The sequence below is a fragment of the Stegostoma tigrinum genome, chromosome 28 (assembly GCF_030684315.1).
Source record: "Stegostoma tigrinum isolate sSteTig4 chromosome 28, sSteTig4.hap1, whole genome shotgun sequence".
NCBI lineage: Eukaryota > Metazoa > Chordata > Chondrichthyes > Orectolobiformes > Stegostomatidae > Stegostoma > Stegostoma tigrinum.
Window position 1 is genome coordinate 29,136,321 of NC_081381.1, and position 12,464 is coordinate 29,148,784.

At 41.7% G+C, this 12,464-nt stretch overlaps 1 protein-coding gene across 1 annotated transcript in view; it reads right to left on the reverse strand.

Moving 5' to 3' along the window:
• acap3a (ArfGAP with coiled-coil, ankyrin repeat and PH domains 3a) overlaps positions 1 to 12,464 on the reverse strand; it is a 309,102-nt gene that overhangs the window by 247,627 nt on the left and 49,011 nt on the right. The gene's annotated exons all lie outside the window — the stretch shown is intronic.

Genomic DNA, 12,464 nt, shown 5'->3' on the forward strand with positions numbered 1-12,464 from the left:
TTCTGTTATATCTTCACAAATGAGCAAGGAGAGAAACGAAGGATAAAACTTTGAGCAGAAACAAATGCTCTAATGTGGTGACATTTTGGAAACACAAGTTCAAGGCTGCTGTGTACATTGTACAGAGATGGTGTGAAGTATAATTGTGGTGTTGTTTTGTATAAAATTACCTTCTTTCCAGTTTTATATATCTGTATGTTTAATTATAGCTAGTGCTACCCCTTACTTCCCCTAGCTCACTGCATATCAGGAATGTCATTTGGCATTCCACTACAATGCCCAGAGGAAATAGCACAACAACATTTTCTTTTAAAACACGCAATCTATCATGGGCCCCACATTAAAAGAAAACTCTGCTGCTAGATCTGAAACTAGGAAACACAAGTCTATGTAGATGAACTTCGGTTCCCATTTCCCACATTCAGCACTAATAGTTATCACCAAACACAAACAAATCTGTCTTGTTTAAAAGTCACATTCAGTGATTGGGTTGTTTTTCCCTGACATTCCAAAGCTCCATTTTGTTTTTGAAAGTTCAGAGGTCAGCATTCTGAAATTTTTGTTACAAGCTGCCTCACTTTCTGGCACCGCTTCAGAATGCCCACTAATTAGCTGGCTATGGGAGATGATTCTGGTTTATACTGTTTATTGAGGGGACAAAACATCAAAGCTTAAATTATGACAATCTCAAAGAAGCAAGCTGCTTTGTCATTAGTGTTACAGGAACATCTCCATGTGTTAACTGGAACGTTAAAGAATTTATTTTGATATGCCCTCTCCAATTTTTCCCCATCCTTTTCCTTGCAGACTGCTGATGAAGCATAATTTGACTCCTGGTACCTATGTACCAACATTCTCTGAGAGGATGGGCTTCATAAATAGATGCATTAAATACTCAGCCTGGTTGGACCACAACTAGTGTATTCCATTCAGTCTGATTTAGGAAGGAGGTGAAAGTCCTCAAACTGGTACAGGGGAGGTCTACCCAAAGAATGAGGGATTTATCTACAAGGTTATAGATAACAAGGTGTGGACCTGGACGAACACAGCAGGCCAAGCAGCACCTTAGGAGCAGGAAAGCTGATGTTTCGGGCTGAGATCCTTTAATCAGAAAAAAAAACTACAAAGATAGTTTGGTGAAGTTCTTACAACAAGGAGATGGAAAGGATTGATGGAGCTGCACAAGGTAATGACGGGTGTAGATAAAGTAGGCATGAAAAACTATTCCCATTAGCTAATACTATAAACATTAGGAGACACTGATTTAAATTTTTGGACAAAAGATATGGGTGAATGAGGAGGTACTTTATTATGCAGTGAGAGGTAATGATCTGCAACTTACTGCCTTCAAGTGTCACTGAAGTGAAGATGGTTTGAAAAAGATAACTGGACAAGTAGTCGTGGCAAGCAAATCTGCAGGGCTCCAGAGAGGGGGGGGGAAAAAAGACCAGAGAATGGAACCACTCAGATTGGTTTGCAGAGTCCCTCAGTTCATACATTTCATATTTCTCATCCTCAGCAGGAAGCCCTTCCGCGGTCAGTCTCTTCTCAACCTGGAAACCAGGAAGAAACAACTTCTATCCTGTCTTTTTCCATTCTGGTCTGTTACAGACAGAAACTATTCCCACAGCTGGGAGGGATGGAGAAAAGAAAGCACAGATACCCACTAATGGGCAAAAGATGTAATGGAGACACAAAGTCAAACCTTTTCACACTGAGTGGCTTGGAGCTGGAAGCTTTACTTCAGACAGTGGTGCAGGCAGGTTCAAAACATTCCAAGGGAATTGGATCTTTGTCAAAAAAAGTAAGATGTGCAGGGCTATGGGGAGAAGACAGGGGAGGCACAGGCCATTCAGAGAACCAGTGTATACAGGCAATCAAACATCCTTTTGTTGTACTATAACCATACTGTGATTCTGTGTTATTCCCTCTTCCTTTGCTCTACGCCTCCGTGCTACACTATGGATCTCTCTAAATCCCACTTCCTCCTGTCTATATACTATCTTACCTTCAAAGTCTCTCTGAAGATGCCTTTGGCCATTTTACTGACTTCCATCATTTCCTGTTTTGGTTGGCTATCAAATGCCGTAGAACATTTTGTTGCAGTGAGAGCAGAGGAGAGACCATGCAAAATTCTTTTTTTTAAAAGACTAAACTGAAGAACTGAGAAACAGTGTTATTAGTAATCTCAATTTAAAATAAAAGAGAACTCAAGGGACGTTGGGCATTAGGATCGGAGCATGTTATTCAGTTTCCTGCTGAAAGTAACAGAATTACAGGAATGTGTAAAACAATTACAGCAATGGTAAAACAGATCTGCATAATACCAGGATGTGCTGATGGAGAAAACGATGAATAATCCAGAAACACCTTGACATGGAAGATCTATGTGAAATGTCCAGGGATGTCCTGTCACGTATACTATTGTTAACACAGGTCCCAAAGGTTTAATCAGGTTGAGGTTGGGGCCCATGACCAAATTTTTTGCTTCAAAGTTAAAAAAGGTTTGTGACATTTTACAATTACACAGCTTCTTCCTTTTGGCCTTCGAACTTTGTTATACTTTTAGACTTAATCCCAAGTGTCATGTACCAATTGAGTAAACTTGGGAGGGGGGGGGGCGGTGGTCCTGAGAATGATGCGGTCAAAACCTACATGTGGAGCTTCACATGCTTTGGTCATAAGATTTTTCAAAAGTTATTTGATAAACCATGTTCTCAATTCTAACACATAGATAGCACATTTCTCTATTTCCCATTCTTCAGCCTTGTGAAGGAAAATGTCTGATTCTGAAGTTGAATAACTCCAGAGATTTACATAAAGGGAAAACTGTTTGAGATTACTAGTTAGGAGAGGGGTATTGGGTTAAACTTTTCTGTTTTATTGCTCCATTTCAAGCAATTTGCATCATGCACAGTTGACTTTGAAAGTGGTCACTGCTGAAATGCAGGAAATGGAGCGATATCTTAATGTGTATTATTCCTGTATGGTCCACAAACAGCTCTGATGCTTACCACAAAATGTCTTGAAATGTCTCTATTTTAGTGATATAACAAATAGTTATCTTTAGAGTGTGCAAGCTGTACTTGGCTACTGGCTGGCTATTTAATTACTCAGTGAGTGCACAGTCTAACCACAGTCTTGTCAATGATTAGATAAAGGTCTTTAAGCCTACCTTCCAGAGTAGTCAGTGGACACTCCTTGAAGATAGGGCTTATTGTTTGGGACAGAACTGCAGCTGTAGCTTGGATAGTCTAGGGGGCTCACTGATATTGGGTGGCTCACAGAAGTATTGATCAGTGCGGAAAGAGATGAAAAGGGCCCACTGTTGCTGTAGGAGATCAAAGTCAGCTGGATGGGCACTGGTGCCGATGATGTGAAAGTGATTTGTGGTGAATCTTTAGTTGTTCTGCTGTATCTCTTGCCATAGATCCTCAGCTGTAACATTATGGCAAGAAAAGTGGAATGGAGCTAGAGGGAACCCATGAGATGATACTGTCCAGGCTGGCATTGTCCTGTGCCAGGATAGGATAAGAAACATAGATTATAGGTGTTGGAGAAGGCCATGGAACCCTTTGAGCCAGCTCCACCATTTAGTATGATCACAACTAATCATCCAGCTCAGTTCCCTATTCCTGCTTCTTCCCATATCCTTTAATCCCTTAATCACAAGAACTACATCTACATCTTTCTCCAAAGTCTTAAAATGTTTTGGGATCAACAGTTTCCTGTGGCAGAGAATTCCTCCTCTATGTTAAAAGGCCTACCCCTCATCCTCTGACTGCGACTCTCCATTCTGGGCTCCTGGTCATCAAGAATATCCTACTTGTATCTCCCCTACCTAATCCTGTTAGAATCCAATAGGTTTCTAAGAGATCCTCCTCATTCCTCTAAGCACTAGTGAATATAATTCTAGCCAATGCCATCTCTCCTTGGATGTCAGTCCCTCCATCCCAGGAATTAGTCTAGTAAGTCTTCATCACACTCCTTCCATAACCAGAGCTTCCTTCCTGGATAAGGTGATGAAAACTTCACACAATATTCCAGATGTTGTCTTACCAAGGGGCATCACGACTCATTGAATTTTGGTCGAGGTGACCCTTCTCCTGCTCTTAGCAGTCAGGATCAGGACTGGCGAAAGCAGATCAAATGTTCAACAACGTAACTCTAGCCCAACCAAAACTGGGACACTGCATCGAGTGTGATTCTAAGAGGTCATCCAGCCTACCAAGCCAGTATTTGTTCTTTGGAACAGCTATCCTGCAGTCCCACACCCTGCACGTTCCCCCCATAGTTTTGAAGTTATTTTTCTTGGCCAGGTCTGCATCCAGTTCTCTTTGGACTGTTATTTTTGTATCTGTGTCCACCAACAGCTATGCAGTCCTGCAGCTTGCTACAGGTTACCTTCTCCAATGACTGACTTTAAGTCAGTGACCTATGACTATCAGTGCTGTGATCTGTCAAAATTCCCCATCACTGAGTTTTGAACTGTTTTAAAACAGTCAATAAGGGACATGCTACTTAACTCATACCAAATGTAGGTCAATCTTAAATGGGTGACTCATCAACATTGGGAAATCAGTCCTGATGGTCCCAAGCACAGGGCCATGACAGTATAACTTTTAAATGGCAAACATCTTTGCCACTCATAAATGAGCTGACCTTGTATAGTCAAAGGGAATTTGAGAGCTAAAGAGGGTGGAAAGCAAAATCTTTGTTTTTCTCACTGATTTGAACCAAATAAAATAAAACTGAAAATGTTGAAGTTAGCTTTAACACAGTGTGAAGTTGGAGGAACACGGCAGGCCAGGCAGCATCAGAGGAGCAGGAAAGTTAATGTTTTGGGTCGGGACATTTTTTCTGAAGAAGTCATTTCAAATCCATAGAAACTATGGAAGAGAATTTTATAGCTGCAGGCTAATTCAGGAGCCCAATGATTGCTCAGTTTTATTCAATTCTGTATTGTATTTAACAGCCAAAATTTTATCATAATATTTTAGAAGGCATTTTTTAAAATATGGCCACAAAAGTGTGTGAACGGCAAGGTACAGAATAAAGTGTGAACTTTGTAAAACGCAGACACATTGGATGCAAGATTCAGAGCTTTCCATCATGGGTCCAAATGGTTGTTGTTGAGCGAGTGATAACATCCATTGTAATGTGAACAGCCTCAATAGCCTGGCATGTCCTTTCCCACTCCATTCTTCCATACTGTATTATCTTATTCACTCACAGCATGTGGTGATAGGCTGGCATTTATTGCCTGTGCCACATTGCCCTTGAGAAGCACACGGTGAGCCACCTCCTTGTACCAATGCAGTCTTTCAAAATGGTGCTCCAGGAATGTATGCGCAATATCTGACACGGAGCTGTGCCAGCACATAAACTATTGGATTTTTTTTTGCAATATCTGCCAAAGTGACAACTTTAAACAGGGAACAATGCTTTTTTCTTTCCATGACAGGTTAAAATGATTGTCCTCCTTCAAAGCAAAACCTAATAAACAGGCAATTCTCAAACCCTGATGAGAAGGTTCTTTAATTTTACAACTTCTATCAGGAAATAAACTCTCTTCTCTTGGCACCCTTTATGCATACTGGAGTTTATTTTGTTCCCTTCCCTTTGTCCTGACAATGGATCAGCATCCTGGGTTACTTACTAATACACTGAACATTTAGTTATAACACTATAAAGAGGGCATCCATCCAAAAGATGACTTCAGATGTAAATTCAGTGACCGGCAAAACCCTGAAAGGAGTCAATATTGTCACACCTATAGATGCCAAGGGAATTTTGAACTGCAAGCCTTCAAAAAAAAGAGATGCAACTGAAAACAAATTGGACCAGGCTGTCCCATGGCAACAGAGATAATGAAGGGTCCCTCTCAGTCCACAGGAGATAGCTTCCTGTTATATCACAAACTACACACATTTGTATTTTCTTTTTCCTCTTTTTGTTTCCTCTTGCTCTTAAACTATCAAAATGATGAAATAGTATGGTGACAATTGAAGGCTTTTCACTGTATTTTATTGTATTTCACTGTAGAATACACACGATAATAAATCAGTGATACACACAAAGTAAAGGTTGCAATCCCCAGTTGTGTGATATTGGGCTGATCGGCCACGTGTGGACTAGTGTGCTGTGAAGTTTCACAGCTTGAGGACAGCAATTAGACACACTGGCTCAGCAGGTAAAGAAAGGCCCTGTCTTGCTAAGTACTGGAAATAAAGAATGTCAGCAAAGTCGATGCTGATAAAGCAACTGATCAAAAGCCTGACAGTCAAAAATTTCAAACTTAATTTCAATTCCAGTATCAGGTTACCAATATCATCCAATTTAATGACTGCGGTGTACCATCATCTAAACTGCACTAAACCCAGAAACTGAATCATGAATCCGTTTTAAGCTGTTACCTTTTCACTCAGTTCACATCTCTAATTGGTGTGTATTTGAGTCACATTTGACTAACTTTCCTCATGTTTACTTACTAATAAACTCATCCTTTAACTCAAGAATGTCTAATTAATTTGGCTCCCTTTAAAACACAAATACATTTGGATTAGGAAAAGGACTGTTTTAAATTAAAATTGTTGTGATCAGGTGAAGTGGGGTATTGAATTAAGAAGGGGAGTCAGTTTGCAGCATAACCATTTGGGGTTTTCCCACTGGGCATCATAACAAATTGGGGATTCTTGTCAAGGAAACACTCTCAAGACAGACACACTCTACATCACTGACTCAGGCAGGAGTAGAGTTTGTGTGTGTCATGCACCCTTATTTTGTCATTTTGTCTTCCCACATTATTGTCGAGGACAATCACAAACAAACTCCAAGAAAAATCAAAATTGCCGAGTATGAAACAGAGAATCAGAGTTTGTGTTTCTGGCCCATGAACTTTTAGCTGTTGCTGCCTCCACAGATGCTACTAGATCTGCTGCATTTTCATTTTTTTATTTCACATTTCCACTATCTGCAGTATTTTGCTTCTGTATTGCAGTTAAGCTTCATCCTGTCTTTAATCAGTATCCGGATGCATATATTTGGAGGCATCTCTGAATAATGACCAGGACTGTGATTATGAGGAGAATTTCTCTGTCTGTAGTCCTAGTCTGATGAAAGTCCATGTTATTGTTATTTGGGAACTTGGGTGATAAAGTAAAGGCTTGATGCCTAGACATTAGTTTGATGTGTATTGTGTTCAGAAGAGGGAAGATACGGTTTTCATGGCAGTTTAGGGCTTGAGCATTTTGGAACCAGCAAGTTTCAGATTTGGTCGCACATGCGTTTTTAGTGAAGGTTAATGGCCTTGGAGTAGAGGTGGGAGCATAACAGTTCAATGTATTATAAAGAAGGTAAAGAAAAGGTACAGCAACAAGATGTTCAATGGCATACAGAGAGAAAAAAAAACATCCAGAAAGTTAGTGAAATAGTCTGCGGGTATCAGGAGTATGGAAGCTGAATTGCCAAGTTAGTGAGAAGTGTAGCTCAAAAACCTTTAGAAGGTGCACGTATAAAGTGTGTTAAATTGGAAGGTGCCTTAGAAGTCTGGAGGAGGTCGCTAGAAACCAATCACACCTGTGCACGCTTTAGTACAGAGGGAAAGAATTACTTCAACTGAAGTTGATTGTTGTTGGGGTAAAAAGGGTTGAATCTTTCTTTCTAATATTTGAAATGACACTATTTTAAAACAGTCCTCCTTTGGTATAACATCGCACAATTTTCATTTCTGTAATAAACATTTATGTACTTTTGATAAAAAGTACATTGAACACATTCACAGAGGGTGCCAATGACCGATGTCCACAGTAAGTGAAAAGAAAACTAAATGAAAAAGTTATGATCTATCAAGCTGGCTCTCACTCTGGGACCTGACTTGTCCAGTTTTGCTATCAGGTAGGATCATAACACTACGCACTATGACATGAATCATTACCTTCTTCTTGTAACAAGTTAGAGACACAATCTAGATCTTTTCAAACCAATCTGTTCAGAGGCATTTCTGCACAACACTGGAGCAGCTGGGATTTGATACCAGACATTCTGGCCCAGAGGTAGGGACACTATCACAACAGCCAAAAAATCGACACTTAAACTATACAACCCTAAGTGATGTTGAGCTTGTGTTCAGTACTGTTCCATGAGCCAACAAATGATTGTGCACTAGTCAAACAGATTGCAGAATCCTTAGCAGTTTTCATATGAAGGTACAGCACACAAACCAGCCTTACTGGTAATCCGTTCACTTTTAAAAGATACAGTAGACAATCCCAGTCCTGTTGGTGTCCTCATGAGAAGGTATTATCCACTAGCCCTTAAATGTCAACTTGACAATTCTGCATTTGAACAAATGAGTTATAAAAATACCAGATGCTGTATAACAGCTGGTCCAGCCAGAGCTCTTCAAAACGTTTAATCCCAAAAAACAGTAATTTCTCATGTGTCAGCATGTCTCAATGAGCTTCAATGCGTTAAGGTGCTGTGTTATTACAAGATTTTTTTCTAACCCTATAACCCAAACTATGGAATGGAAAAATAATAAGGTAACCCTTAAAATCGAGCTGATGGCGTCTAAGGTCAGTGTCCTCAGCAGTTTGCTGTTCGGCTGTGAAACATAGAAGACTAAGATCTTTAAGAAAAGAAGCTTAACAATTTCCATATTTGCGGTGAGAACATCCAGGCAAAACAAAAACACGACTGCAGCTCTCAAAGGGATAGCCCCCACATTGGCTAACACTCACCAAACAGAGCTGACTTTATTGGGCATATGCACTGGACAGAAGCTGCTTACAAACCGGAGGACGTTCTGCCTGCTGATGGAGCTGGAGGCAGGCGAAAAGGTAAAGCAAAGCTACACTTCAATAATGAGCGCAAGTGCGATGTAAAGACCCTAAATACTGGTTGTCACACCTAGGTTGCACTAGCTGACAACACAGGATAATGGTAACACTCTCCAAGGGCTGGCAGGATTAGTGACGACAGCAGCTTAGCGACAGGGGACAACATCGAAAACAACCACCCATGACACGTGGTAGCTACAAGCGTATGATTTGTTGATCTTGCACTTGTACACATCCTGTGCAGCTGTGTGCCTTGCTGTATTCAATTACCCTATGATTTGTATGTCCTTGTATGTTATGGTCTACCAGTACTGCATGCAAAACAAAAAACTTTTCACTGTACTTAGGTCCATGTGACAACAAAAAAAATCACATTAAGTCAAGATAATAAAATGTGAGGCTGGATGAACACAGCAGGCCAAGCAGCATCTCAGGAGCACAAAAGCTGACGTTTCGGGCCTAGACCCTTCATCAGAGAGGGGGATGGGGGGAGGGAACTGGAATAAATAGGGAGAGAGGGGGAGGCGGACCGAAGATGGAGAGTAAAGAAGATAGGTGGAGAGGGTGTAGGTGGGGAGGTAGGGAGGGGATAGGTCAGTCCAGGGAAGACGGACAGGTCAAGGAGGTGGGATGAGGTTAGTAGGTAGCTGGGGGTGCGGCTTGGGGTGGGAGGAAGGGATGGGTGAGAGGAAGAACCGGTTAGGGAGGCAGAGACAGGTTGGACTGGTTTTGGGATGCAGTGGGTAGAGGGGAAGAGCTGGGCTGGTTGTGTGGTGCAGTGGGGGGAGGGGATGAACTGGGCTGGTTGAGGGATGCAGTGGGGGAAGGGGAGATTTTGAAACTGGTGAAGTCCACATTGATACCATATGGCTGCAGGGTTCCCAGGCGGAATATGAGTTGCTGTTCCTGCAACCTTCGGGTGGCATCATTGTGGCAGTGCAGGAGGCCCATGATGGACATGTCATCAAGAGAATGGGAGGGGGAGTGGAAATGGTTTGCGACTGGGAGGTGCAGTTGTTTGTTGCGAACTGAGCGGAGGTGTTCTGCAAAGCGGTCCCCAAGCCTCCGCTTGGTTTCCCCAATGTAGAGAAAGCCGCACCGGGTACAGTGGATGCAGTATACCACATTGGCAGATGTGCAGGTGAACCTCTGCTTAATGTGGAATGTCGTCTTGGGGCCTGGGATGGGGGTGAGGGAGGAGGTGTGGGGACAAGTGTAGCATTTCCTGCGGTTGCAGGGGAAGGTGCCGGGTGTGGTGGGGTTGGAGGGCAGTGTGGAGCGAACAAGGGAGTCACGGAGAGAGTGGTCTCTCCGGAAAGCAGACAGGGGTGGGGATGGAAAAGTCAAGAACCTGTCTCTCAAAGATCAAGCCACTAGGAGAGAATTGTATTGAGATACACCCCAATTTGAAAGAGATGGTTTTGCTGTGAATGTAAGGGTGCTAACGATTGATGACCCAAAGTTTCAGCTCTGTAACCACAGACAGACAGCAGGGAAATCATTCCTCCCACCATTGCCAAAGTCTGTGTTAATAACTAAGTAAACAATTAGTTCCTGGTCTCTAACATTCTCTTAAAACTTGGAAAATACACTAAAATGCCAACTCTGATGAAGAGTCATTTAGACTCAAAACTTTAACTTGCTGTCTCTCTACAGACACTGCCTAACTCGCTGTGATTTCCAGTATTTTTTTGTTTGCAGTACAGATTCCAGCATCTGTAGTTATTTTCTTTTACCTTAAAATGCTAAAACTTGGGTGACTGGCACTTCACTCCCATAGATACCAAAAAAAATCAAACACCTACCCCTCTCACTGACCCGAGTGTGCAAAGTGTTAACTCATGATGCAGTCCCATGGGCCTCATTCAAATGATCATCCTGAACTGGGCAGGAGAAGTCCATAGATTTTCTAACCATGTGAGCTGGCATTGAATCTAATGTTTGGAAAGATGCAACTTGCTTATTTCCATTAATGAAGAGCCAGAACCTGGCTTATTTTTGACTCCCAAGTACAGGGAAGTTCAGAATCTCAGATCAGCTAACTCTGCAGAGAGCAAAGTCTGAATCCAAGGCTTCTTGACTGACCCAATTCCACAATGCATTTGCCTCTGTACTTGGAGATGGGTAGCTTGCAATTCATACAGTTCCAGATATAAATTGTGCTGATCATACAATCCCCAAATGCGATGAGATCAAACCCATCATTAAACATGAGGGATGGTATGGGTTTGCTGATGTCAGTGCTGGAGTACTACTGAAAGGTATTCCATGATTCAGTAGAAAGAGGGATCACCTCGATAATGAAAGTGCTGAAACCAGCTGACTGAAAGTATGCGGAAGTTAAGAGGATAGATGGAGCATTGTTTCATGTGATTGGTCCCATGAGGCACTCCCCTCAATTGAATTGAAAGTGGCTTTTTTACTTCAGACGTGCAAGGGTTAAAACCCCCTCAGCAATTGGGGTCTGGTGATTAAATGAAACTTGGAGTTCGCTCTTACAAATCTAAACAGGATCACAAATACACTAGTCAATATCTCAGAGACCACACACAACTCTGACTGCTCCTTGCTTATATTTGTTGTCAAGCATTCAAGTGGAGTGAAAATACTCCCATTGTCCTAGTAAGTGGGGTAAAGGAAATTATATTTCTGGAGGAGGCTGTCATTAGCCTGATACTGAACATTAGGATGTGATAAACTACTGGCTCGGGCTATTTGCATACCACACCAGATGGACTAGTCTTTCTAGATTCCTAATTAATAGGCCAATAAAGTTGATATAGTTAGAGGGATAGGTAGTGAGGCAAAATGACTATCAGAAAGATGGTTAGACACAGAGACAAGGCCGACAACAGGACGAGAGAACAGAGTGGGATAGAAATTTCCACTTTTAGATCCCTTGCCAGAATGCTTAAACAAGGAGGACTAGGACGTCCACAGGAATTAATGGTTAAGCAGCATTTGAAAAGTAGGTTCTATTTTCACACGTGACCCCTAATCAGAAAACCTTTGGCCTAAAATTCATCTTTCTGCCGATCAGATGGAAATATAACATTGTGTGATTTAAATTCCTGATTTCTTGTATTTGCAGTCTTCCTTTCTCACCCAAAAGGAAATTGATGCTATACTGATAAATAATTAACAATTGTTAGGATAGAATATTCTAGTCTGATTTTTATTGGGGGATACGGTCCCAAGGAGGAGGAGCCCAGGCTTTTAGAGCCAGTCTGCAATTCTCTGTTTTACTGAATGATTCATTATTCATATGATGGTGCCTAACAAACCCAGCAAAACAGATTTGGACCAGTGTGACTGAGGACGTCACGCTTGCCATTTAAGCTCTTTACTAACTGTACCCAAGGACCAAGGAGGAATTAAAAAGCAGTCGTTCGTCTTAAATTAATTTGAGCTCTTCCAGATCCAACTGAACTGATGCAGAATATGCAAGACACAATAAGGCTCCTGACCACATGTCAGTGAATCTCTACTGATTCTTTTGTCACATGGAGCTAGCTTGATACCAGAGAACCAGTGCCCCGAAGTAACAACAGTAATATCGAAGACCACCATCCTGTTGGTGAGCATGTGGGGGCAACATAATGGGAACATTATAACATTACATTT